The sequence below is a fragment of the Bos indicus genome, chromosome 11 (genome assembly GCF_029378745.1).
Source record: "Bos indicus isolate NIAB-ARS_2022 breed Sahiwal x Tharparkar chromosome 11, NIAB-ARS_B.indTharparkar_mat_pri_1.0, whole genome shotgun sequence".
NCBI classification, from domain to species: Eukaryota; Metazoa; Chordata; class Mammalia; order Artiodactyla; family Bovidae; genus Bos; species Bos indicus.
In genome coordinates, this window is record NC_091770.1 from 18,104,836 (window position 1) to 18,111,751 (window position 6,916).

Below are 6,916 nucleotides of genomic sequence, written 5' to 3' on the forward strand. Positions count from 1 at the left end.
ACAGCCTAGATTACTGTACCCAGCAAGGATCTCATTCAAATATGAAGGAGAAATCAAAAGCTTTACAGACAAGCAAAAGCTGAGAGAATTCAGCACCACCAAACCAGCTCTCCAACAAATGCTAAAGGCTCTTGTCTAGACAGGAAACACAAAAAGGGTGTACAAACTCGAGCCCAAAACAATAAAGTGAATGGCAATGGATCATACTTATCAATAATTACCTCAAACGTAAATGGGTTGAATGCCCCAACCAAAAGACAAAGACTGGCTGAATGGATACAAAAACAAGATCCCTATATATGTTGTCTACAAGAGACCCACCTCAAAACAGGGAACACATACATACTGAAAGTGAAGGGCTGGAAAAATATATTCCATGCAAATAGAGACCAAAAGAAAGCAAGAGTAGCAATATTCATATCAGATAAAATAGACTTTAAGACAAAGGCTGTGAAAAGAGACAAAGAAAGACACTACATAATGATCAAAGGATCAACCCAAGAAGAAGATATAACAATTATAAAAATATATGCACCCAACATAGGAGCACCACAGTATTTAAGACAAATGCTAACAAGTATAAAAGGGGAAATTAACAATAACACAATAATAGTGGGAGACTTTAATACCCCAATCACACCTATGGATAGATCAACTAAACAGAAAATTGACAAGGAAACTCAAACTTTAAGTGATACAATAGACCAGTTATACCTAATTGATATCTATAGAACATTTCACCCCAAAACAATGAATTTTACCTTTTTCTCAAGTGCACATGGAACATTCTCCAGGATAGACCACATCCTGGGCCATAAATCTAGACTTGGTAAATTCGAAAAAATTAAAATCATTCCAAACATCTTTTTTGACCACAATGTAGTAAGACTAGATCTCAATTACAGAAGAAAAACTTTTAAAAATTCCAAAATATGGAGGCTGAAAAACACACTGCTGAATAACCAACAAGTTACAGAATAAATAAAAAACAGAAATCAAAATATGCATAGAAATGAAAGAAAATGAAAACACAACAACCCAAAACCTGTGGGACACTGTAAAAGCAATGCTAAGGGGAAGGTTCATAGCAGTACAGGCAACCTCAAGAAACAAGAAAAAAGTCAAATAAAGAACCTAACTCTACACCTAAAGCAACTAGAAAAGGAAGAAATGAAGAAACCCTAGGGTTAGTAGAAGGAAAGAAATCTTAAAAATTAGGGAAGAAATAAATGCAAAAGAAACAAAAGAGACAATAGCAAATATCAAAAAAGCCAATAGCTGGTTCTTTGAGAGGATAAATAAAATTGACAAACCATTAGCCAGACTCATCAATAAACAAGGGAGAAAAATAAAATCAATAAAATTAGATATTAAAATGGAGAGATCACAACAGACAACACAGAAATACAAAGTATCATAAGAAAATACTATCAGCAATTGTATGCCAATAAAATGGACAACTTGGAGGAAATGAACAAATTCTTAGAATATTACAACTTTCTAAAACTTAAGCAGGAACAAATAGAAAATCTTAGCAGACCCATCACAAGCACAGAAATTGACTGTAATCAGAAATCTTCCAGCAAACAAAAGCTCAGGTCCAGATGGCTTCACAGCTGAATTCTACCAAAAATTTAGAGAAGAGCTAACACCTATTATACTCAAACTCTTCCAGAAAATTGCAGAGGAAGGTAAACTTCCAAATTCATTCTATGAGGCCACCATCACCCTAATACCAAAACCTGACAAAGATGCCACCATAAAAGAAAATTACAGGCCAATATCACTGATGAACATACATGCAAAAATCCTTAACAAAATTCTAGCAAACAAAATCCAACAACACATTAAAAAGATCATACATCATGACCAAGTGGGCTTTATCCTAGGGATGCAAGGATTCTTCAATATACACAAATCAATCAATGTAATATACCACATTAACAAATTGAAAAATAAAAGCCATATGATTATCTCAATAGATGCAGAGAAAGCCTTTGACAAAATTCAACATTCATTTATGATAAAAACTCTCCAGAAAGCAGGAATAAAAGGAACATACCTCAACATAATAAAAGCTATATATGACAAACCCACAGCAAACATTATCCTCAATGGTGAAAAATTGAAAGCATTTCCCCTAAATTCAGGAACAAGACAAGGGTGCCCACTTTCACCACTACTATTCGACATAGTTTTGGAAGTTTTGGCCACAGCAATCAGAGCAGGAAAAGAAATAAATGGAATCAAAATTGGAAAAGAAGAAGTAAAACTCTCATTGTTTGCAGATGATGTGATCCTCTACATATAAAACCCTGAAGACTCCACCAGAAAATTACTAGAATGAATCAATGAATATAGTAAAGTGGCAGGATATAAAATCAACACACAGAAATCCCTTGCATTCCTATACCCTAGTAATGAGAAAATAGAAAGAGAAATTAAGGAAACAGTTCCATTCACCATTGCAACAAAAAGAATAAAACACTTAGGAATATATCTACCTAAAGAAACATAAAACCTATATATAGAAAGCTATAAAACACTGGTGAAAGAAATCAAAGAGGACACTAATAGATGGAGGAATATACCTGGTTCATGGATTGGAAGAATCAATATAGTGAAAATGAGTATACTACCCAAAGCAATCTATAGATTCAATGCAATCCCTATCAAGCTACCAACAGTGTTTTTCACAGAGCTAGAACAAATAATTTCACAATTTGTATGGAAATACAAAAAAACTTCGAATAACCAAAGCAATCTTGAGAAAGAAGAATGGAACTGGAGGAATCAACCTGCCTGACTTCAGGCTCTACTACAAAGCCACAGTCATCAAGACAGTATGGTACTGGCACACAGACAGAAATATAGATCAATGGAACAAAATAGAAAGCCCAGATATAAATCCACACACCTATGGACACCTTGTCTTTGACAAAGGAGGCAAGAATATACAATGGATTAGAGACAATCTCTTTAATAAATGGTGCTGGGAAAACTGGTCAACCACTTGTAAAAGAATGAAACTAGAACACTTTCTAACACCATACACAAAAATAAACTCAAAATGGATTAAAGATATAAACGTAAGACCAGAAACTATAAAACTCCTAGAGGAGAACATAGGCAAAACACTCTCTGACATACATCACAGCAGGATCCTCTATGACCTACCTCCCAGAATATTGGAAATAAAAGCAAAAATAAGCAAATGGGACCTAATTAAAATTAAAAGCTTCTGCACAACAAAGGAAACTATAAGCAAGGTGAAAAGACAGCCTTCAGAATGGGAGAAAATAATAGCAAACGAAGCAACAGACAAAGAATTAGTCTCAAAAATATACAAGCAACTCCTACAGCTCAATTTCAGAAAAATAAATGACCCAATCAAAAAATGGGACAAAGAACTAAACAGACACTTCTCCAAAGAAAACATGCAGATGGCTAACAAATACATGAAAAGATGCTCAACATCACTCATTATCAGAGAAATGCAAATCAAAACCACTATGAGGTATCATTTCAAACCAGTCAGAATGGCTGCAATCCAAAAGTCTACAAGCAATAAATGCTGGAGAGGGTGTGGAGAAAAGGGAACTCTCTTACACTGTTGGTGGGAAGGCAAACTAGTACAGCCACTATGGAGAACAGTGTGGAGATTCCTTAAAAAACTGGAAATAGAACTGCCATAGGACCCAGCAATCCCACTGCTGGGCATACACACCAAGGAAACCAGAATTGAAAGAAACACATGTACCCCAGTGTTCACCGCAGCACTGTCTATAATAGCCAGGACATGGAAGCAACCTAGATGTCCCTCAGCAGATGAATGGATAAGAAAGCCATGGTACATATACACAATGGAGTATTACTCAGCCATTAAAAAGAATACATTGGAATCAGTTCTAATGAGGTGGATGAAACTGGAGCCTATTATACAGAGTGAAGTAAGCCAGAAAGAAAAACACCAATATAGTATACTAATGCATATATATGGAATTTAGAAAGATGGAACGATAACCCTGTATGCGAGATAGCAAAAGAGACACAGATGTATAGAACAGTCTTTTGGACTCTGTGGGAGAGGGTGAGGGTGGGATTATTTGGGAGAATGGCAATGAAATGTGTATAATACATGTGAAACGAATCGCCATTCCAGGTTCGATGCATGATACAGGATGCTCCGGGCTGGTGCACTGGGATGACCCAGAGCAATGATATGGGGAGGGAAGTGGGAGGGGGATTCAGGATGGGGAACATGTGTTCACCCGTCGCGGATTTATGTTGAAGTATAGCAAAAGTAATACAATATTGTAAAGTAATTAACCTCCAATTAAAATAAATAAATTTATATTAAAAATTATTTTAAAAGATAGTCCTCTAAATTCATTAAATACTGTGTTTATTATAAATTATTTTTAATAATCACAAAATTATTTCAAACTAGGTTAAATGCTGTGCAAGCAAAATAAATGAAACAGATAAGAATACAAAAATATAATCCACAATGAAAACCAATCTTTATGTTGCAAATACAGATAGTTTCAAAATAAAGAAAAATAGAACTACAGGAAATAAGGGAGGAAATTTTAAAGGTATGAAACTATTTATTGTTCATTTTTTTACCACTCTATCACAAGACACATGAAGGGGAAAAAATAATGATAGAGAGGAAAGGACTCAAAATTATAATTAACATCTTTGGTTCATAAATAAGAATTTATGCCTTGAAAATAGAGAATATAGCTACTTTTAATGAGGTAAAGGAATATACATTGGTCACTGAAGTAGAAGAGAATTTCAATAAAATTCATAAATGGTAAAATTTTATTAGAAAATTTTAAAATTAATTTAGCAAATTACCTTGTGAAAGAGACAAAATATATAATCATCACAGAAAATGCAGTTAAAAATTTCAAAATATTGAACATCTTACATAAAAAATTATTACTATATGAAAAATAAAAGGAATTATAATTTACACATACAGTAAATGCCATCTAAATTTTAGAATTATTTCCTTTCAAATAAGGAATAAAAGAGAAATATACCTTATGGCATTTTATTGGCAATCTAAGCCAATGTAATAGAATAAGAGTAAATTTGAGTTTCAAGGCAGAAAAGAATCTGCCTTCTATTGAAATAGTAATTGGAGAGCTTACCAAAAGAAATGAGTATAAAATTATTATACAAAGTCATTTATATCTGACACAAGCAACAACTAGAAAAATAATTACATCATTTGAAATAGTATGAGGAAATATTAGGTACTGGAGAATGAACTAATAAAAGAATGCAAAATTTTATTGTGCCTTTAAATAATACCTAAATAAATTAAAAATTTGTTTCTTTCATTGTTAGATATTTGTATGTGTATAGAAGACTTTAGGATTAATATTAGGCAAAGCTACTAAAAAAGAGAGAAATGGTATTTGTCTTATTGTATACATGAATTCACTATTCATAATTAAGAGAGTGTGGTTTTGATATTAGGACAGACTGATAAATGAAGCATGGTGAAATAATTTGAGTCATTATGCATGTTTTAGATCAAACATCAAATTAGCACAGGTACCAAAATTAATAATTCGATCTAAATTATTTAGCTGACTATTTTTATTCTCCTTTTCTTACATTTCATAGCACTTGCATGGAGAGCAGAGTGCTAGCTATAAGACAATTATGGTTTTTAATGTTTCTTCAAAATATCTACTGCATTAAAAAATTAGCATACATATAAACTCATAACATGTGACAAATACAAAACTATTTTAAAGGAAAATTATAAAACCTTCCACTGTTTGCCCTCTCAGTTTCCCATTTCTTCTTTCTCATGTATTTATGCATGTATGTATTGATATGTATATATGTATTGATATGCACGCATGTATTTATATATACCTATAGAGTATTATTTGGAGAAGGCAATGGCACCCCACTCCAGTACTCTTGCCTGGAAAATCCCATGGACGGAGGAGCGTGGTAGGCTGCAGTCCATGAGGTCGCTAAGAGTCGGACACGACCGAGCGACTTCACTTCCAACTTTTCTCTTTTCATGCACTGGAGAAGGAAATGGCAACCCACTCCAGTATTCTTGCCTGGAGAATCCCAGGGACAACGGAGCCTGGTGGGCTGCCATCTATGGGGTCGCACAGAGTCGGACATGACTGAAGCGACTTAGCATAGCATAGCATAGAGTATTATATACTATAAACATTATTTTGTTACTTATTTGTCTTAATAGTTTGTAATAAATGTTACCATATCATTTTCATATATATTACAGGTAATTAATAATTACCATTACCTCATTTCCTTCTTGTCATCACTGGAATTTATCATTTTTTATTTTACCAATTTGACAATGAAAAAGATAGTATCTTCTTTTGCTTTCATTTATATTTCCCTGAATATGAGTAAGACTGAGAATTTTTTCAAGTTTATTAAACACTTTAATTTCCTTCCCTTTTCTTCAGTGTTTTATTGGGTAGTTTGTCTTTTTCTTATTAATTGTGGGAAGTTTTTTTTTTTTTCTTCTGGTCAATAAGTAATTGTATATGTCTTATAATTATTTTGAAGCCAACCTTGCATTCATTATTTTTTGCATTGTAGTGAATTTCCTTCCATTCCTATGTATATATTAATAGTTTAATTTCTTAGTCTTATTTAGGAAGATTCCCCCTTCAAATTTTCATAAATATAATCCTAATTTTCCTTTCAATTCTTTAAAAATTTTCTTTTAAAAAATCCTTCTAGAATTTACTTGGCATATGACATTGTGTGTATGCATATATATATATATATATATATATATATATGATTTTTTTCCAACCAGATCCAGGACCAACTATGAAAGTACCATAGGATATATAGACCACCTTTTTCTCCAATTAATTGACAGGTTATATTTTCG